At 36.3% G+C, this 23,308-nt stretch overlaps 2 pseudogenes; both read left to right on the top strand.

Moving 5' to 3' along the window:
- The first annotated feature begins 1,438 nt into the window (after positions 1–1,438).
- Positions 1,439–3,881, top strand: LOC143387544 (tRNA (adenine(58)-N(1))-methyltransferase, mitochondrial pseudogene; annotated as a pseudogene).
- A 7,007-nt stretch (positions 3,882–10,888) lies between these two features.
- Positions 10,889–11,765, top strand: LOC143387543 (chromatin modification-related protein MEAF6 pseudogene; annotated as a pseudogene).
- Positions 11,766–23,308: the final 11,543 nt, after the last annotated feature.

Raw genomic sequence — 23,308 nt, 5'->3', positions numbered from 1 at the left:
ACATTGTAAAAGAAGAAATCAGATAATGAATCTTTTGTGCACTTTTTTCCTCTAAAATGTAATATTTAACATGAAATTTTGCCTTATCTAATCAAATTATTCTCTGGACTCTAAACAGTAGAATGTTAAATTTCATGTGTTTCAAATGCTTTTCTCAGCAAAGAGATGACCAATGAGTAACTGAAACAATCTATTTCCTATTAGCCAGTGAATTGCTTCAATTGTTTTACTAATATTTTAGGATGAGAGATGGTTAAGTGAAATTCGGTATGTGCAAAGTATTCCATTAGAAGGCCATTTCTGTGCACACAAAGGAAAAACAGTAATTGAAGTTATTCTCTAGCAATCAGACCAAAATGTTTCCCTTCTATTTCTAAGGTAAAATTCTTGCATAGGCATTTTAGGAAGCAATTCTTTGCTAAACATTTTAAAAGTAAAATTGACACTGTGCATCTATAAAATAGGGTGTGTGAAATGATGCCCATTACTGATTGCCTATGGGCTAGAAGGTAGTGGATGGAGAACAGCTGGAGTAGTGTGGTGGAAGCCTGCAATCTCAGCTTATCCCAAAGCTGATGCAGGAGGATTGCAAGTTGGAGGCCAGCAAGGGCAATTTAGCAAGACTCTGTCTCAAAATAAAAAAAATAAGAAGGCTGGAATGTAGCTGAGTGGTAGAGCAGTGCTCTCTACCAAGGTTCAATCCCCAGCACTATGCACATCCATGTGCGCGCGCGCACACACACACATACACACACACACACACACACCCTGAACAAAGACTGAGGTCATGAGTTCTCCCTGTAATATATCACAAAGAAAAGAGGCCATGAAAGTTCAGTGCTCATTCATTCTGAGTCAAGCACAGTGACCCATTTAACAGATAAACATTTTATTTTCTTAGCTAATAAGTTATATTTTCTTATATACCAGAAATTATATAAAGAAATCAGAAGTGTCTTCAATATCTTATTTTCAGATTAAAATTTTTTTCAATCCCAAGTGAAGGTATTTGCTACTATTTAACAGTATTACTGTGGTGTTCTATAAAATAACCTCTTTATGATTTCAATTTGTTTAAAAAATAAAGTCAATGTAAATTTTTAAATTTCCTGTAGATATTATCTATATTCATTTCCAGGGTTTTTCCCTTCTAATTTCTGACTTTCTATTTTATCCTTAAATTTATAAATTATATTCTAAGATAAAGTTAATTTGTCAATGAACACTGGATCCACTGGCACGCATCAATCCCTCAGTCTAACTAGAGAGATTTTATTTCCACACAAGCGTCAAAGAAAAGTGGTTCTAATATTCTAATCTGTTGGAAAATGGTGTTAGTAAAAGAAAGCTATACATTTTGTTTATTTTAATTTCAAATGTGCTTCTCTGCTTTCTTCATGTTTTCTTCCAACTCTGAAATAGAATCATGAATTCGTGGATGAACAAGTCTTTGAAGAAAGCTGCATGGAAGTTACCACCGTTAACCGTCCTTCAAGTCACAGCCCATCTCTCTCTTCACAACAAGGAGTCACCAGCACTTGCTGTTCACGTCAACACACAAAAAAACTTTCTGCATCCCAAATGCCAACGTATCTGGGAGTCATCGAGGCAGCGTGCAGGAGCTCAGCACGATTCTAATCCGGTGTGTGGACAGAACTCCTCTATCTAACAGGTACCTGGATGAACCTACTGGTTCACAGGCTCTGTCCCTGCTGTCACATTGCCACCTATTAGCAGGGAAGTCCCAGCTCCTAGGGCTGAGAAAGGGACAAAACTGTGCAGCAAGTAGGAGAAGGAGTCCACTGGCATATCCCTTGGGGTCAAAAATAGTAATTATGTCAGTATTCACAACAGGAAGAAGAAAAGATGACTAACAATGCTTTTATTGCTTCAACTCTACAATTTTTTGTTTGTTTGAGCAAGGACCTCTATACCCAGGAGCCCCATATGTAAACTCAAAGAGCCTGAAATGACAGTCAAAACTACTAAACAGACAAGTGAAACTGACATTGATATGATTGAAAGTTATTCAATAGTACCTAAAATATACTAACATATTCAATGTAACAGTAAAAATTAAAACTATGCCTACACAAATCTTTTATTAACCTATACTTTTGATCCAAAAGATATTTTTTGGCCACATCAAATACAAAAGTCAATCTGATATCAAAAAGATAAGTTAAATTCTAAAAGATAAGTTAAATTCTAAAATTGTTTACCAGTTAATTTATGGAAAATTTATGTGAAACTTTTACACTGACATTTTCCCTTTACTTTTCATTATTTACTATTTTTTTACCATAAATGTTAATAAAAAGTAATACATTTAAATTATACATTAGAAAGATCAACTTCTGCCAAAATGTTTTTTACTTCATTCTTTTATTTGAAGAGCATATATTCTTAGAGTGACCCTCTATAAGTTCAGTCTTGCTTCTTTGTTGGCATTTAAGAAGCTATGTTGAGTTCTTCGCAGTCAGGGCTTGCTGGAGCTGCGGCGCCTGGGTAGGTTTCTGTGGTTGGGGTCGATTGGACCCTGTGCGGCCTTGGCCAACCGCCTTTCCAAGAAGCGCGGTTACTGTGTTGCGAGTTCTCGCCTAGAGAAGTGCGAGATCAAGACAGAGAGCCAGAGGCGACACGAAGAAAATCCCCTGACGCAGACTCGTCTCCACCTCTCCCTCTCCGCGTCCCGGGCACTGGGAACACATGTCTTTCGTCACTGGAGACACCGAGGGACGAGTCACCCCCTCGAGATCAAGCGAAGAGCGGGCTCAATTTGGTCCCTCATATTCGGAATCCGGGAATCTTCCGCTGACCCCAGTGCTTCAGTCCACTTTTGAGACCGCAGAGCTTCACGACTCCTCTTCCTGCTCAACTTCCAGAGAGGGACCCTTTTGGGCTGGGGAGCTGATTTTAGCTGCGACTGGGAAAAGAGAAACACAATATAGAAAATTATTTAGGTTGAGCAATGTCCGGCACTTAAATAGTAGCTGGGGGTCAGTACCATACAGCGAGATCCTGGGGAAGTTCCCAGGCCAGGTACTGACGAGTTCCTGTGGTAAGAGTTTCATGCTGATGAGGCTGGCATTGGAAGATTATGTATTAATGATGAAAAGAGGGCCTGCCATCACATATCCAAAGGATATGAATATGATACTATCAATGATGGACATCAGCCCAGGTGATACTGTTTTGGAAGCTGGTTCGGGTTCTGGTGGAATGAGCTTGTTTTATCAAAAGCAGTTGGATTACAAGGACAAGTCATAAGTTTTGAGATACGGAAAGACCACCATTATCTAGCCAAGAAGAATTACAAGTACTGGCGTGATTCATGGAAATTAAGTCACATTGAAGAATGGCCAGACAATGTGAATTTTATTCATAAGGATATATCTGGAGCAACTGAAGATATCAAATCTTTAACATTTGATGCCGTAGCTTTGGATATGTTAAACCCTCAAGTTGCTTTGCCTGTTTTATATCCAAATATTAAACAGGGTGGTATATGTGCTGTATATCTAGCAAACATCACACAGGTTATTGAACTTTTAGATGGAATTCGCATCTGTGAACTTTCTCTCTCATGTGAAAAGATAAGTGAAGTCATTGTCAGAGATTGGTTGGTTTGCCTTGCAAAACAGAAAAAATGGAATTTTAGTTAAAAAAGTAGAACCTAAAATCAACAAAGATTTACAATTACATATCCAAAAGGAAACTGGAGTTGAAAGTGAGATTTGTTTTCAAGAGAATGACCATGAAGGATCACATTCTGATTTTCCATATGGATCATTTCCCTATATTGCCAGACCTATACATTGGCAAGCTGGTCATACAGTTTTCTTGTCAAGTTGAGGAAGTTCCAACCACAACTTAACTGAGTATCCCAAACGATGTCAACCTATTTGAAGATGGGAAAATATCAAACTAGAACTTTAAGCTATAAATCACTACTTTCATAGATTAGTATTTTTAGCTGTTACTATGATTTGTATAACTTTTACATATAACTCTGAAAAATAACAAAAGCTAAAAAAAGATGTTAAAGTTTGCAAAACTGCTTAAATGTCCCATTTTGACATATGTCTTGCATTTAGTTTTTGTAGCTAATGATTCCAAGTTGCTTTAGATGAGCCATCTCATTCTTCACTTCCTGTAAACCACTCCATGGATTTGTCTGTCTTCATGAAGTTAGTGTTCTTTCCTTTCTTTGATTGATGGCCTTTGGCTACTGAAATAAAATGCATTTTAAGATAAAAAAAGAAGCTATGTTGAAAACCAAGATGAGATTCTGAATTCAGACTATGTTGATTTATAAAAATTGGACCACAATGTTAAAATTTAGGACAATGAAGAATTTTTGTCTTTAAGATATTTTACATCCATCATAAAACAAAGTAGAAAACGGTGACAGTTTTAAGAAGAAAATATTATGACATAAACATTTTAGCCATTTTCCATGAAAATAGTTTTAATTCCTGTTTATACTCTTCTTGATCCTTCTCCTTCCTCCTTCTCCCAAAGAGTATAACATACTGGTAAAGAATATCTTTTGAGAAAACCTTCAATTACTAAATGGGAACAGCTAACTTTTTTGGCTTCTTAAGATATGATCATCAATAAATTGAGGGCTAATTTGCATTATATACTTCAAAAAGACATAATAATGAAAGGAGATTGTGGACAAAGGAATTGAGAAATCACATGGCCTATCAAACTCTGAGTCTCTATCTTAAAGTTATTTTACTTTGCTCAGTTCAGGTTGTCCAGATCTTACCTGGTCCTTTTTCTTCCTTACATTTATAATGCAGTTTGTATGAGAAAGAGTTGATCTGGCTTTAAGAATTGTCTTTAATGTTAATGAACTGGTTAATGTTCAAGATAATATATATTAAGTTTTGATGTTTCATATTACGTTTTGATGTTTCATTTTTACATGATAATTTTCCTGAACATTTAAAATGCTACTTACAATCATTAAAATGTACATTTTTCAGCTTTATGATAAAAATTAAATAAATATCTTCTTTTCTTAAATCTATTTTTTTTCCTCATCAGCCGATCCAGCTTAAATGTCAAAATGGAAGACTGTGTTAAACTAAACTGTGAACAACCTTACGTGACTACAGCAATAATAAGCATCCCAACACCTCCAGTAACCACACCAGAAGCAGATGACAGGCCAGAGTCTCCCGAGTACTCAGGAGGAAATATTGTCAGGGTGTCTGCCTTATAAGACAATTGTATTCGGTTTAAGAGAATTTGAGCCCTGGCTGTGGAAAGAATCTCAATGTAGATGAAAGAAGAAAAATAAATAAATAAACGTTTTGCAGATTAAGACAGCAAAACAAGAAGGCTGATAGTGAAACAAAAATAATTCTTCCAAACTCGAGGATGTGAATAAAACCACCAATGACATTTCTAGACAGAGTTTGACCTGTTATATAGAGGAATATTCTGTGGCCCTTTGACTTTATGAATGAGCACAAAACAAATAAAATAAATATTTGAACAAAATGTTCCAGTAGAATGCAAAACAAAACAAAAAAAAAACACGGAAAACATTTTGATAAAAATGTTTCCTGTTAAAACCATGAACATTGGCTATAATGAAGATTATTACATATGGGAAAAAACTCATACAACACATTTGTATTGACTGAAGAAAACCATCATAATGCATGCTAGAATTCTTTGGAGCAGTGATCTCTGTTTCCTTATATTGTCTTCAGAATAGGCATGATAAATCATAATTGTATAAAGGGGAATTTCTGTGCACTTACAACAAGCGGATTTTTCCATGGTGGGCTGTGCAAATAAACTCCTTTTAGAACTGCAGCATTTCTCATTGGGATGCTCACTAGTAAATCTGAAGTGTTCAGATAGTTCAGTATTATCATTTAATCTTGCACCGCGTGACTGTTACAACTGCAATAATTCACTGCACACATGTTGTATCAGGAATCAGGTTTTTTTGGTGGTTGTACTTTCCAGATTATAGGTACAGTAAGAGCCACATCCATAGAAAAACTTCTGGTGTTGAAAGGTTTAGGTGACTTTTTAATCCCAAACTACCATGTCATCCATGTTTTTCAGTAGTATTCTTTGGTCCACTGTATTGCTGTGACCCAGTGCATTCTCTATTTCTAGGGTACCTTTGTATTGGGTTCATTATCATCAGAGAAACTAGCATTCACTGTAGTTCAAGTGACTTTCCTACTTTTGTATTCCCCAATAAATTATCTTCTAAGTAGATTGTCATCAATCCCCTTGTCAAAAGCTAGAGAAAAGGAGTTGACTTCTATGAATTATCTCTAATGTCTTTGCTGTTTATGGAAAAGCCCAGATACTAGATATATTGGGATGTGTTTCCTGAAGAGTTGACTGGGACTAATATTACAGGATCGACGATCTCAGAATCTTACTTGATGTATTATTTATTTTGCTTTAGATCTTGAATACATGTTGAGAATATCTAATATGAATTGGAATGCAGAGATAAACGGGAGTGCTTCATGTTGCAGTATTTGATGAAAACATTCGGCCAATGCCATTCATGAAGGTGGCACCAATTTATCTCAGAAAGGTCCTGGCAAGGTGCTGCATTCTCCACGAAATTGGGAGGACAGGAGCTTGATGATGCAAGACTGATTTCTGTGTACATTTAAGTGAAAAGTCTTTATAACTTTACACCCTTAAAATACATCAGCAGACGTGAATGTAAAAAAAGTTTTATGTCAAATAATGTTTTGTTCATTCCAAGCCACCCACCACTGTAAGGAATAAAGCTTAGTTTCTATACATGGAAAGAGTTAATAATTATCCCTCTATTATAGAGATATTCAAATGCTTATCATAACTTATAAAAATTAATTAATCCAATCATTTTTGAGTGAAGTCAGAAATTTTTACTTCCCATTTCTAGAATAGCTTCTAGAACCGTGCTGTGCACACAGTAGCTCTTAATAAACATTTGCTGAGTGAAAGTAAGATAAACTACTGTCTCATGGGAAGAATTGGCCTTATTCCTAGTGTCTTTTAAAAAGCTACTAATCTTCCAGCAGTGTGAATATTAACAATTATATTGACACCTGCCTCTTGTCACTTCATGCTTCTAGAGCAAATATATAGTGAAACTTCTTTGATGGCATTTATTGAGAACCTTTTTAAAAACTAGACAAAGGAATTACAATCAGGAATACTTAATGTCTTTTGATTCCCAACAAGAAGTTCTATTTTCAAGTTCTTGGTGATATATCAAGGAAAATGCAGTTAGGTTATTTTAGTTGACAATTCTGCCTCCTCTTTTCATTTATCACTTATCCAAAATATTAATTTCTTTATATATTTGGAAAAGAAAAAACTTTTTGATGTTTTAGGTGATTTAAAAAATATACTGTGTTGGTGGTGAGTGACTATTGATGGCTGTGTTAAGTGCATCTGTATTGTAAGTGAAATGTAATTATTTCTGTGTACCATATGGAGTAACTAAGGTCATTGTTTTGACAATTTTGTTTGAAGTTCATATATCTTATTTCAAAGGATAGCATAATACCTGCATTATGCTGGAAAAAAATAGACCTTTGGAGCATACTTAAATAAAACATGTGCATGCTTGAACAGGACAATGTGGTTGACTGTTGCCCTTTTTTCTTAGACTTTATTCCTTTACAAAATCTAAGATGCACAGCACTCATACCTGGGGGAAGCCTGTGACACGTATGGACTAGAACTCAACACTTAAACCTAGTCTGAACTGGTGGACACAGCAGCCTTACATCAACAATGGGAATGTAGGAAGAAACTTCAACAGAAAAATTAGGATCATTTAAGTAAGGCCAGTTCCTGAATCTTATAAACTTCTTCATTACTACCACTTGGATTGGGCAAAATAAACTCTGAGATGGGCATGGTGGCACATGCCTGTTATCCCAGTTGCTGAGACATGAGGATCTCAAGTTCAATGCCAGCCTCAGGTAATTTATTGAGGCCCTAAGCAACTTACAGAGACCCTGTCTCAAAATAAAAAATAAAAAAGGGCCTGGGACTGCTAAGTAGTTAAGCACCCCTAGGTTTAATTCCTGCTACCAAAAAAATAATGAAAGAAAATAAGTAAAAATATATGTATATATATAAGCTATGAGATAGTAGTTTTGATCAGAATTCCATTAAGTTTTCAAAAGATTTTTTTCCTATATATGAAAACAGAGATTTGTCTAGCTATATGTGTGAATATTTAATGTATATATATATATATATATATATATATATATATATATATATATATTCTAAAAAAAGAATATAAGCTTATGAATATGTATGAATAATATATATTTATAGGCTTACATTCATTTTAATAATGTGCACATATTATTGATGGTTTCTTTTTAATACCCTGAGGAGAAAAAGAGCAAGAAAATGTTAAGTGTTTATTAGTAAAAGAAGGAAAAATACAAAGTAAATCTAAATCAGTTTAATAGGAACTGATTTAGCTAGTGCTGTGTATGATTTTTTGAGTGAATAGTTTCTGTATTTTCTTCTAAATTATTTTCCTTTATTGCCTTTGATTTATTGAGGTGTCAATCCTGCATTAAAAAGGTCCAACACACCTGCCTGCTCCTTTAACTTAGTTACAACATTGGCTTGGAAATAGCCTCCAGGAGTGATATTAATCAATGCCAGCAACATTTCTCAAAAGAATATAAAGGGTTCTTGATGTCAGAGAGATGATCTGCAGAGTCTTGTTAACAAAAAAAAGCATGTTCTCTTGAATAGGATGTTATTAGGGTATTTGTTTTATTAACACACAAGTACAACATTGTTTATTGCATTGTATAAATATCATCAGAATTTTCAACACAATTTTGTAGGCACACCTAGTTATTTTTAAAATGAGGGTTTAAACTGATTTTACCTCACCTAATTGTGTTTGAGACAGTAAAACTTTATCCAAAGAGTTAATTTTTGAACAAGTTAGCCTAAGACAATTATAAAACTTATTTTGTTGTCAAAGGTTTTCTGTTTGAAATACTGTGGGATCCATGGCTTCTAATGGTTGGTTTGTCACGTGGCCTTTACCCTCTTTTCTCCTCAACACTAATAATTTCTTTGGCAGGCGCCTCTTGTCCCTCATGATTTGTAACTGTGGTTTCTCTGTGGAAGTCCATTAGGTACCCACTGTGTATTCTACATGAAACTCCATTCATTGAATACTTGGGAGGGGCTAGATGTTGTGCTGATGCTAGAGAAACAGAGATTAAGAAACCAGACCAGGCCAGGCACGGTGGCACAAGTCTGTAATCCCAGAGGCTCAGGAGGCCAAGGCAGGGGGATCGAGAGTTCAAAGCCAGCATCAGCAAAAGCGAGGTGCTAAGCAACTCAGTGAAACCTTGTCTCTAAATAAAATACAAAATATTGCTGGGGATGTGCCTCAGTAGTCGAGTGCCCCTGAGTTTAATTCCTGGCACCAAAAAAAGAAAAAAGAAACCAGACCAAACCTCCTCAAGGGATTACATGGAAGAATAGCTCAAAGTCCTCTCTGCTTCACCCTGCTACTCACACTCTTAGAAGGCAGTGTCCTTTCAGCCATAGTGACAGGCAGTCTTCTGCCTCAGTCTCCTGAAGACATCTCTTCAACAGGTGTTATAGGAGGACAGTGTTCTTCAAAGTGTTTTCTCAACTTTTTCCATCGTGCTATTCAAATCCTCTTTCTGGTAGCAATAGTTCTATTATTATGGGGGTGAGGAGACACCAAATGAATCTTGGAGGAAAAATAAGAAAGGAAAAACAAAATAAAACAAAAGATAAGAGAGGCAAAGCTTTACATGTAAGAGTCGAACATGTTTTTAAAAAATGAAAACAAAAACTAACCTTTACCAAGTATGCACTCCACAATTCCTACTGCAATGTGAGAGAAAGTGAAGAAAGCTGTTAAAATAGTTTTGCAGGAGTAACAATGCATCTGTGAATCCTAACATCATAAGCTCTATTGAAATATCTGAAAGAATGAGGCAACAAAATAGTACATCTGAGAAGAAAGGTAAGTTTCTTTCTTATCAGGAGCACTCACCACAAAGTAGGCTTTAGGGGTTTATGTCAATTCCAAAACATGGGAATGGTTGAAGGAGGGTATTGAATGAATGTGCTAAAGATCTACAGAGAGATTTGGAGCAACCCTGGGTGACAATGATAAACCTCTTGACAAGGGATACAAAGTAGGAGATTCTCATTGACAGGTAACCATTTTAAAATATGGTTTAAATCCTTTTAATTGCTTTCTTAGAGCTGTGAATAGCAACTCCAAAAGTAGATTAACCTATTATCAATTTTTAATAATCATTCACTATTAGATTGCTCAGATATCTCTCAGACTCCCTGTACAACAGAGAACAGGACCCTAACACAGCAGAATAAGAAACTAGGGCTAAGAATCGATAAAAAGAAATACAAAGAATTGATGTTGAATGGACTGTGAATTGAATAAATGAACCTGTTTAATTTCCCAATCAGAAATACCTGCTTGGAGAGACAGAAGACTTTATAGACTTTGTATAAGAAGATATAAACAGGGATGGGGTTGTAGCTCAGTGGCAGAGCGCTTGCCTCACATTCGTGAGGCCCTGCGTTTGATCCTTAGCACCACATAAGAATAAATAAATAAAAGTAAAGATATTGTGTCCATCTACAATCAAAAAGGTATTAAGAATTTTTTAAAAAGAAGAAGATATAAACCTTTTAAAAGTAAAAATATCATGTACATCACAATTTTACATAGGACTCAATCTAAATTTATAATAGTGTCATCCTCAGTTAACCTGATAAGAAACCAATGTACAAACCATAGAATTAAAATCCTATTGCAGGCGGCGGCGGCGCGCCTCAGCCCAACATGGCGATGCAAAACATGGCGGCGCCACCACAGATCCCCGACACCCGGCGGGAGCTGGCAGAGCTTGTGAAGTGGAAGCAGGAGCTGGCGGAAACACTGGCAAACTTGGAGAGACAGATCTATGCTTTTGAAGGAAGCTACCTGGAAGAAACTCAGATGTATGCCAATATTATTCGTGGCTGGGATCGGTATCTGACCAACCAAAAAAACTCCAATGGCAAAAATGATAGAAGGAATCGGAAGTTTAAGGAAGCTGAGCGGCTCTTCAGTAAATCCTCAGTTACGTCGTCAGCTGCAGTAAGTGCACTGGCAGGAGTTCAGGACCAGCTCATTGAAAAGAGGGAGCCAGGAAGTGGGACAGAAAGTGATACTTCTCCAGACTTCCACAATCAGGAAAATGAGCCCAGCCAGGAGGACCCTGAGGATCTGGATGGATCTGTGCAGGGAGTGAAACCTCAGAAGGCTGCTTCTTCTACTTCCTCAGGGAGTCATCACAGCAGCCATAAAAAACGGAAGAATAAAAACCGGCACAGGACTATTAGATTCATTAGTGCAGAAGCCTCCAGGCTGTAGAGCTCTGCTTCCCTTCTCCGACTTCATACAGATAAAGATAAACATCCCTCACCTGAGTGCGTGGCCATCCACCTCTGCTCTCCCAGACCCAGTGCCTGTGACTCTGAGTAGTTTGTTCTAAATGTTGTGACAAACATGTCATTTCTGTAAGACATCGCATCATTTGCTTTGTGTCATTTTTAGTAACAGAGCTGCAGGAAGGCCAAGACATGGTTATAATCGCAGCAAGTTGTTAACTGTGCATTTCTCCCTTCTTAGAATGAACATTTTTTCCCAAACTGGCTACTGCCAGCCACATCCGTGATCCCTGATGAGAAATATTCTCTGGTTTTCTTTTATGCTAAGTAGAACACAAATCACAATGATGTAGGCTGTAAATATCTGGCATTCTCTTAATTTGTTGTGTTTTATTTTCTGTTGTTATTTTACCATCTCATTTTCTTTGGGGATTTTTTGTAATGCCTTTGTACAGCTCATACCTTCCTGCCAACATATCTGGTAATCTATTTCATGCAGTTGCCAATATTCCAACTGAAAATAATGTGGCTTACCATAGTAAAATGGGAAACTTGGCTCTTTGTTTTCTTGCAGGAGGAAGGTAAAGAGTGTTTATTTTAAAATTACCTATCTCAAATCTTTGAGTTGAAAGCAGTTTCATGTTCAAGGAACAGGAAAAGCGGAAAAACACAAGTTAAAATCAGTTCTTTTAAAATAGATATTTTTATTCTTTTGTATAAATAAAATTTCACAGGCTTTGACTTCTCATGAAAAAAAAATCCTATTGCATCCTTTTCAGTATGCAGTTTCTTCAATACATTCACAGTGAGCACAAAATAATGATGATTAAAATAACCATGAAAAGGTAAAAACAATAATAATTCCTGCTAACTTTATTGGGTCTTAAATATATGCCAGACACCGTGATAATCACTTTACATGTACCATTCCATTTGTTAATTGTATTTCACATTTTCTTTGGAGAAAACTTGAACACTGAAATATAATGAGTCTGGATTTTCCTAATTTAGATAATAAAACATTTTAAATAAAATCCTGTATTTAGGTGATAGAATTCTATTGTATAAAAATGTTGATGCTATTGCTTCTTGGAGACTAGAACAGAAACTAAAGGAAATGTTGGGAGACCCAGAGGGAGGCTGGTTATAGTCGTAATCTAGTGGTTGCAAAGTTATTACAAAAGACAATCAGTTTGTCTTCCCATCGTGTCCATAATTTCTTTCTTACCTTGAAAAATGTACTAATAATTTCATGGTTAACTATTGGTAAGTTAAAATAAAATGGAAAACAACTAGGAAATATATTGCTGGGCTAATTGACAAAGATTTTTCCAACAACTCCATCTTGGTACAGCATACACATTGAGTTTTTTTTTTTTTTTTACAGCAACAGACAGAATTGTGTGTTAGAGTATCCACCCTGTCTCACTCCCCTATCTAAACAAAGCCTGCCAAAACCTTTCAAAGTTGATGGCCAGGGCTATAGTTTAAGCTTGTATATCTAATTGACTCACAGTTCAACTCCTAGAGGCTAATGATAACAGAACAGAAATGCTTTGGAATTAATGTCAGTAACCATAATTCCCGTCCTTCATTATCTTTTGTATCTATCTAAATTGTTGTAGGCAAACATTTCAGAAAGTGACAGCAAAATGTCTATTGGCATTTAATACCACATGCAAAATAAGGTTCAGAGAGATTCAAATTGGCAAAATAACTGCATAATTCAGTATTTCAAATTAATATGGTACAATTAAAGATATTCCTGGATTTTTTCATCCTCATAAAGAATTCCAAATTTTTTTCTGTCTGTCATTGATATTTTTTATTTGTACCCCCCAAAATAAAAAGCTTCAATAAAGGTGTAAATACCGACATTTGATTTATATGGAACTGTAGAAAATTTAATGTACCATTTAAAATGGTACTTGGGATATAACTACTTGCCATAAAACTTCTTCTTTGGGTTTCATAGTTTGCTTGTTTTATGCTCCAAAATAACTCTGCTTTATTAATAATATCTCTTTACCTTCCACTTCAGTCTTCCCCTTTCTAGGACTTGAATACTATATGTGTTATTCACTGAATTAATGTTATATACAAAAATTCTTTTACATGAAAAATTAAAGTGTAAAACACAAATGTATTACATACAGCTCATTATTGTCAAATCCTGATAATAAATTACAGAAGTTTTATAGTTTATTTAATTTTATATGATAAGTTCTAATTTTTAAGAATTATTATAAAATAATACAACTTCTCCAAATTGCCTCATGGAAGGATTAAAATCTGTTTTTCTGGGTGTTTTTATTCCCTCCCAAGCTAGGACTATATAGCTTGTAAATTAATTTAAAAATCACACCACACTATGAACAAGGAGCATGTTTTTATATAACAGACTGCTCCACTATCTAAAATGAAGTGCGCTTATTCATCCAAATGGGCAAGAGCTAACTAATGAGAGTGAGAAAGCCATGAGTGAGTGGAAGAACTGGAAACCAGATATCATTTGGGAGACATGAAGTTTGGAAGACCAGAAGAATTCAACATCATGTCAGTTTCTATAACTAGTTTACCTAGAATTCACTTTATTCATAAAGACTATGAGAATATAATTATATTTTAATGCAATTATTTTCTGTTAGATATAAACTTGTGAGTTTTGAAGGGTTAACCAAAATTAATTCAGGGCATTCTCCCTATCATATACATCCCCAAATTATAAGTATTTCAACTTAAAATTATCCTGAATGCTAAAATGAGTATAATGAACTAAATTAGAAGAGTAAGAATAAGACCACAATTTTAAAAGTGAGGATATCTTCAGTTTCTGTGGAGTACTCCCCATTCTAATAAAATATTTTTATAATTATTCCTGACTGTAGTAAAAATTTAAACTCAAATGAGCTTTAGAATCACTAGCATTTGTGTTTAATTTGCCACATTTCTCTGTGTCTTCTCATAAATAAGAGGAAAATATATGCAATGCGCAAATGTATCCTAAAATCTCAGCCCTAACAAATGCTTTTTCTTAATATAAGAGAAAACCAAACAAACTAACTTAAACACACAGTGCATTTACAGGTAAAGCAATACAATAAAAACACAGTTCTTGGGTAATTTCTTCTATGTCCATTTGTGTTTGTAATCATAAATTGTCATACAACTTATGTAGATGTTTTGCAATTAAATATCTTTATCATATCTCTGTTATGGTGTGGTTATGTGTTGTCCCCCAAAATCTCATGTATGAGACAACTCAAGGATGGTCCAAGGTGAAATGTTTAGATGATGAGAATTGTGACGTGATGAGGGCATTAATCCACTGATATGAATTAACTGGTAGGCAGGTAGGGTGTGACTAGAGAAGACAGGTCTCAGGGATGTGACTTGGCAGTTTACACTTTGTCCCTGGCAAGCAAAGCACTCTGCTTCTTCATTGCTATGTCCTGAGCTGCTGTCCTCTGCCACAGCCTTCTGCCATAATATCCTGCCTCATCTTGGGCTCAGAGCTATGGAACTGGCTGACCATGGACTTAACTTCTGAAACTATGAGCCCCAAATAAACTTGTCCTTCTCTACCTTGATTTTCTCTGGCTTTTTGGTCATGGTGATGCCAGATCTGACTAAAACCTCTCAAATCAAACTTAGGAGAGAAATTTTGAGATAAGATTGTCCACATGGATGTGCTCATATACACACACCACACACAGGTTTGAAGATAGGCAGAATGTGAAGTTCTATCTATCTTACCCCCTGTTGAAAACAAAGTTTGAAAGAAATCCAGAACAAAAATTTTTCTTTCCCAGTGATCACTAGAATTTCAAGTTGTTTTTTTTCTTTTTGTTGATTGTAGAAAATTATAATGTAGAAATATATAGGTTTTTAAATAAATCTTCCTAAAGAAAATCATCAGAAGTAGCATTCTTGGCATTTCCATACAGCATTATCTGTTTCTAAAGCTTAAATACTATAGAATAACTGAACTCACACTAGCACAAGGAAGAAAAAGGTAAACTATGAGTTGGTGATTTGGGGCACTCACATGGGAAAGAGAAACTCATTGTTAATTCACTTACAAATTTATTGAAAACCTATGCTTCTTTAAGATACCTTAAGAAAAGCAACAGAGGGACTGGCATTGTGGTTCAGTGGCAGAGTGCTTGCCTAGCACATGCAGGTTGCTGGGTTTGATCCTCAGCGTCACATATAAATAGGTAAGTAAAATAAAGTTATTGCATCCAACTACAACTGAAAAAAAACAACAGATAGATTTTTTCTCAAAATGCAATTTGTTTCTTAGGTAAATTTGTTTTAGACCTTAACATAACTGTGTCTGATGGGGATGTTGTGAAAAAACTATCTTCTTTTTTGATCATGACCTTAAAGGGGATACCAAGAATTTTAAATTCTTGTTTTCAATCTATATGTTTGAGCTTCTAATCTATTTTTCTGTTTCTCCAAAGGACTAAGCTGCTGACTTTGGCTTTGTAATTTATAGAGATCTCAGATGTATACAAACCCACATCTTCTGGTTCATACTAATCATTATACCTACCACATGAAGAACTGGGACACTCCAAGAAAAAGGAGGCAAAACTTTCTCACATGATGGCAATGCTCGGTGTACACTGTATATTTAACAGTGAGGTGCAACACAAGAACATTGCACAGCTTCCCCTAAGGGACAGCATAATGCCTGAAGCTTAAAATTACACAAATTCCAAGAGATTTTCTAAAAGCAAAGAGATCCTTTTTAAGGAATGACAATTGCATGGTACTTTGACTATGGTAAAAACAGTACACCAAAAGGTCACAATGAAATGCAAGCTGTGAAATAGGTGTATTCATTCATTTTTTTTTTTTTGTGAGTACATTGTACATTTCTGGCACTGAGCTAAGTGAATGATAGCAAGATCCAGTCTTCTGTGGTATTTGCAGTTCACTTGTTGACATAGACTCTAAACAGGCAGAAATATAATTAAACAACCCAAGTTTAGAGCAAGATGCATTGTTTAGAGCAAGATGCAATTGACAAGAGACCCCTTAAACTTAATGAATCTCCAGAGAAATATTAATATTGAGAAAGAGGATGTCTGTGGTCTCTGAGTATTCTCCAGGGTGCTCTCTATTCTATTCCATGTAAACTGCCAATCAATCAGGATGGCTTGTGTAGACAAGAGCATGCCAGATACACCCCCTGGTGCACACACACACAAACACAATTTACACAGACACATTCCCAGACATACACACTAATACAGTAATACACGCAGCATGCACATAACACACGTATACATGCAAACACCCACCAACACACACACATACACACACACACACACACACACACACAGTATATACTAATGGTGAAGATCAATGTGGGTGGAAAGTTGGCAAAGACAAGGGACAGGTAAAAGATTGTAAGTCTGCCCAAAGAGTTGAGACTTATTGCTCTAAGTGAAATAAAAAGCCACACGGAATTTTAAATGGCAGAGTAACATGAACTGACAACATTTTCACAATACCACCACTGCTGTAATGAAAAATAGTTACAGGAACTAGGAAGAAAGAAGAAAGAAATGGAGGAATAAAGAAGGAAAGGAGGGAGGAAGGGAGAAGAGGAAGGAGAGAAGCAGGAAGAAGGCTCTCTTTAGGCTATTACAGTAGTCCAGGTGAGAAAGAAAGGTAGGTTGGGCCAGAGTGGTGGCAGTGGAGGTGGAGAAAGTTTGGTAGATTTGAGCAAAATATTTATAAAGAAGTGCTGACAAGACTTGCTCAGGGATTAGATACGTAATAAGAAGAGTTTAAACATGTGGGTAGATTTACTAAAAATGAGAAGGCTGGGAAAGAAGTGGAAGGAACTGAGGGTTCTCTGTTAGCCATGGTACATTTTAAATTGATGCAGACTGTGTGGAGATGTCAAGGAGTAGCTGGATATATAAAATGGAAATTGAAAGGAGAGATCAGGGATGAAGATAGAAATATGAGAGTGATGGAGTAGAGATGGTATATAAAGCACAGTTTGGGATGAAGTTGTAAGGTAAGAGTGTCCATAAAGTTGAGGCTGAGCAGCTGGAAACATCCAGCCTTCCAAGGCCCGCAGAGGAGGGGGAGCTGCAAAGAAAATAGAAGGAAGTATCAATGAAATAGCAAGAGAGCTTTTATCTGTTTTTATCAGTTTTACCAGCGTGTGAACCCTCTGAAAAGAAATAAATTCACTTTATGTGCTTTCTCTTGCAAACGCTGAGCATTTGGTCAAAGCAAGGTTGTAAAGCCATGTCCACAAATTCTTGGATATGCTTTCATCCAAGAAATGCAGCCCAATTTCCTTTCCATTGTATGTGGGTTACATTTAATGACTCACTTATAACTCACTGGATATGGCAGTAGAATGAAGCATTACTCTAGATTCCATTATAAAAAGACTGCATCTTTCATCTCAGAAGATCTTCCTTGCTCTGTCTTGCTCTCCAGTATCATTTGCTCTGAGGGGAGCAAGGTACTCTACAGAGAAATATTCTGTGTAGAGAAGAGTTGAGTGTTCTAACAGCCAAGATCAACTTTCTCACCATGTGAGTGAACTAACCCTGAAGGGGATCTGTTAGGCTCTCGATGACCACAGCCCCATTCAAAATGTTCCCTACACCTTCCTTACAATCCTGAGTCAGAGCCTTCCAGTCAAATGGCTGTCAGAAAGTTTGAGATAATGTGTGTTGTTTGATGCTTTTAAGTTTTGGGGGTGATATGTTAGGAAGCAGTAGATGATGAATTTATCAATATAACAAAAACAGAAAATGTCATGTAACTTTGTATGAAAAGCCTTCCCCACTCTACTTATTGCTTTATTCCTAAAAGAAAAAAATCTGGCTATATATTAAGAGAGACTGGTATTGATATGACTATTTTCTATACAAAATGAGAGCTTTTGGTATGGATACATATGTGGTTAATATCTTCCACAATCAGCTACTTTAGTCAAAGCAGACAACCTTTGTTAGTTTTATGGTAATGAAACAACCACCACTAGAAGTCATTTCTAATGATTTATTAAATTGATAAAAAAATTACAAGAGAGGATTACCTTAGATTTTCCCCCTTGCTCCCTGGAATTATAAGGTTAAGACCAAGGGAACATGTAGAGAAAAAGAATAAAGAATCTATGAAGTGTCAAGGAGAGGTACTGGAGGCCAGGCTCTATTACCTGGCTGTGAGACCCTGGAACTGTATCCATCCTGTTAAGCCTTGGCATCTGCACCCGATGATGAAGTTCTACATTGCATGTGAATTAGAGGGTTAAATAAAAACAGGCCTCGTTGAAGCCCTTTGAACTTCCAAAGCTTTAGGACCATCACCCAGGTTGTCTTGGTCCATTTCTTCCCTTATGGAACCTGGAAGGGAAAAGTGGGTGGAGCCCAATAGTTCAGTTTGAGGAGAGAATGCATTTACTCAGGCATTCCTAAATGTCCCCTTTTCAAATTACTGTCATACTGTATGAACTCAGCGCATCTGATTCCAAACCACACAATACTACTTAGGTATCTCCATCTAGCTGATTTGCCTGATCAGTTATTCTTCTATTATTATTAATAATATAAGTGATTATTAAGAGCTGCACCTTTCTCCTCTTTGATGATTCTTGGTTTAAACTCTTTCTGAAGTAAAGATACAGAAAATCCCATAGAATATATGAACCCGAATCAGGATAGCTAGCATTTTTAACTTTAGTAGCTCCTCCTCTCATTTCACTCTATTGCAACCACTGAAAAGGACAATACTAATCACAGCTGCCAGTGTAAGATGATCAAGGTAGAGGTGACTTTTTGACATAGAACTCATGCTTTGAGAAACCCTTTGCAAGTGAAAACTGTTAAACAAAACATATGTGCTTAATATTAGTTATTGAGATAACTTTAATGGTAGACTGTAGTTTTTCCATTCTTGTGCTTCTTCCCCTCCCTACTTTTAGTATATGTTAGGAAGAAGGAAACTCAGGAATCTGCAGGTTTCCAGAAAGAGCTGATTAAAATTATCAGGCTGGCCTACTAGTCATCAAAAAACCCACATAATAAGGATCTATTAATAAATAATTAATTGAGAAACAAATTTTATTTATTTGTTTTCATTTCCCTTTGTTTTTGTCTTCCTAGAAATTTGTGTTTCTGTGTGTGTGTGTGTGTGTGTGTGTGTGTGTGTTTGTGTGTGTGTTTGTTTGTTTTGGTGGAAATCAAACTCAGGGTCTCACTCATTTTACTCAAATGGTGTATCACTGAGCTACACTCAGTGGTAAATCACCTTTTTTAAAAAACAATCTTTGCAAGGGTATTTATTTTTAAAATGACTTTTTCAAATTTCAGCAAATTTTGTAATATGATCCATATTATGAGCATATTTACTTACAACTGTTAGATTCATCAATTGTTTAAGATCATAAAATATTTTAATATGAAATATTTTGAAAACATAGAAAAGTCAAAGAATAAACAAACATTTGTGTTCACACCATCAAGATCCAACAAATGTTACTGCCTTTGTTTCAGATGTCTATTATTTTCAGAAATGAAGAATCATAATTATAACCAAAGCTTTTCTGATCCCAGTTTCCCATTCTCCCTTTTGCACACTTTGTCCTGAAATTTCTATGTTATAATTTTCATGTATGTCTTATTATTTTTTCTATGCACGTATGTATACAAATTGAATAAAGTTGAATTTCAGAACATCTTTGGTATATTATAGATGAAGGGATTTAAAGACTTGGGGAAATAGAAATCTGGAGTGAGATAATCATGTAGACTGAAGAAAAAATATACACTTAAAAATTAAATTCTCACTCCCTGTGGAAGACCTTATCTCTGGGCACTAAATTTGGGGCTTTCAATCCCCACACTTTTTCAAACTACAGAAAATTTGAGAAACCAAACAATTCTTAGTGGGCACTGTCAGGGTACCCTACACTTTACCTCAATGTGGTTGAAGTAAGCATTAGTCTTACAAGTGAGGGCCTCGGTACCACACACCACCCTATTTCAGATGCCAGTCACCAGGCCCAGGATGTGTCACATGCTTATAAATCAGGGTTACCCACAATGCCCTCCTATGGCTTATAGAATTCAGGTAAACACTTTCCTTCTGTTTAATTGTTTATTATAAAGGGTCTCACAAATGACATAGATGTTCAGCTGGATGGAAGACTCGGAGGGCAAGATATGGGAGAAGGGCAGAGCTCCCATGCCTTGTCTCAGTGCACACCCTCCAGGCACCTTAAATATTCAGCAATCCAGAGACTCCCGCAACTCAATACTTGGGCATTTCTATGGAGGCTTTCTTATGTAGGAATAATTGATTAAGTCATCAAGTGATGTTGATGAACTCAGCTTTCAGCCTTGTGCCCTCCCCTGGAGGATACAGAGAGGTAAGACAGAAACTGCCAATTCTGATCACATGGTTACGTTCCCTGACAACCAGCCTCCCATCTAGGTATCCAGGAGCCCTTGGCTCTTAGTCATCTCAATAGCATACAAAAAGAAAACACTCCGACGATGTCAAGGATTTGAGGAGTTATATGCCCGGAACCAGGGCCAAGACCAACTATTAGAACAAAAGATTCTTCTAGTGTCTCTATCTACGAGGGTATTAGGAGCTCTGTCTCAGGAACTAGGGGCCAAGACTAATATATATTTCTTATCAAAGTTACCCACTTACCCACCCTTGTGTATGCCCAGAGAACACTCTTTTCAGCAGTACATTGAGAAATTTACTTGAGAGGAAAGAGCCAACATCTTAGAAAAGCTCAATGTATTTCAGGGCAGTAATGATACTTAGAGATCATTCCTTCAAAATGGGCTCAGTGATTTCCCAATTATCAGGTAGAGCTAGAGGTGATTATCAGAATAGGCAGCATGACTAGAGCACTAACCAAAATAGCTCTATCCACAGATATAACTACTAGCAGTTAATTAATTATGGTATTTCTAGATATTTGGACTATCATATTTTTTAAAAAAGCAAGAAACTTTCTTGTGAGCAGTCTTAACTTATCAATACAGTAGAGAATCACAACTTACTCAGTTCCATGAATTGAGCCACTTCACATACAAGAGATCCTCAATGAAAGGTAGACCAGATAGCCTCAAGAATATCTCCAACACACTACCAAAATAAGGACATTTAAGTCTTATTCTTTGAATTCCAGTGAAAGTCATTATCTCGTGTAGCTGTGTACAGAATATGGAAAATGGATTCTTCACAGATGATTAGACTAACTTGGAGCTTAACACAACTTTCCATAGTTCCCATGGCAGGATGGTTTCAGTATGGTCCTGAGAGTGGGTGTGTGGTCCTGAGAAAGTAATAGCTCTATGTTATAAGGCAGAGGGAGTAAGAGTCACTCTTGCAGTAGACTTAGGGGGTTTATAAACACACCTATGATTAGCTAAGAGGTCTGTGGATGCAAACACTACATTCAACAATGGGAAGCAAACCCACTTTATCTCTTAGATCTATGGAGTAAGGGCAGTTAGGTATGAACTTCCAAGTGAAAGTTTCTATATCAGCCCCTTCATTTAAAAATTACAAAATCAAAATAATACTTCAGAGATCAAATTTGAAAAAGTAGAAATATGTCATCTCTCCATTTAACTATGTAACTATGCCACAAAAGATAAATCTTGACCTGGGGATGTGGCTCAAGTGGTAGTGCGCTCGCCTGGCATGCGTGCGGCCTGGGTTCAATCCTCATCACCACATACAAACAGAGATGTTGTGTCTGCCAAAAATAAATACTAAAAATTTCTCTCTCTCTCTCTCTCTCTCTCTCTCTCTCTCTCTCTCTCTCTTTAAAAAAAGAGATCTTACAGAATTATGCAGATTAATATAAATTTAATCACCTATAAGTAAGTGATGTTGCCTTGCACATTTATTCAAGATATTATCTCCTGCTAAAAGCCTGGTATGCCCACTAGTAAATTTGGCAAATGCCTTTTCTCAAGACCACATAAAAATTTGCTTTATATGTCAGAGAATGTTTTGGGGGTTCCCTCTATCAACTCAGGGATTTTGCCAAGTCTGGTTCTTTGTCATAACCAAATTCCAGGAATGTGGATCATCTAACCAGCCCACAACTGGGATGTTAGGCCACTGTTCTGGTAACATCATTGTAGTTGCATCTGGAGTTAAATGTGTAGGAATATCAGTACACTACAACTGAACCCCTGCAAGTTGTCATTCACCATGATAAATATTATACCTTTCATTCAATGTACATTCTCCTTTTCTCTATTTTGTCCCTTTACTTGAAAAAAATTATCTCTGGCCTCACAGTTTGACTCATTTGCCTTGCTTTACAGGATCTGCTCCTTTTTCCCCTTAAGTTTCTGGTCATTTCTCTTCTATGTCTTTTACTGGTTTAACTTACTCTCCAACACTCTCTCTCTCTCTCTCTCTCTCTCTCTCTCTCTCTCACACACACACACACACACACACACACACACACACACACACTGTCTCAGTCATTATTCATATCATGTTCACATGGAAGATGCTTTAGTCTCAGTATTCAAGAACATTGCACATTAGGAATTTTTTGTAGAATGGGGTTCAGTACAAGAAATTATAAGAGTACATGCCTATAGGACGTCTGGAAGCAAAAGTTAGTCTAGAAGATAGAGTGTAAAAATTAGAGCTCCCAGCAGGGAAGACAGCAGTGAGAACTCAAGACTGTAGCTGCCCAGGGAGAAGTAAGTACTTAGCCTTCTGAACTCCATGAAAGGGCCTCCTGTTAGAACAATATATCCTGAAATCACACAAGGAAAAAATCTGAAAAATTGGA

This window comes from Callospermophilus lateralis, unplaced genomic scaffold (genome assembly GCF_048772815.1).
Source record: "Callospermophilus lateralis isolate mCalLat2 unplaced genomic scaffold, mCalLat2.hap1 Scaffold_1036, whole genome shotgun sequence".
NCBI classification, from domain to species: domain Eukaryota; kingdom Metazoa; phylum Chordata; class Mammalia; order Rodentia; family Sciuridae; genus Callospermophilus; species Callospermophilus lateralis.
This window is presented reverse-complemented; position numbering and strand designations above follow the sequence as displayed.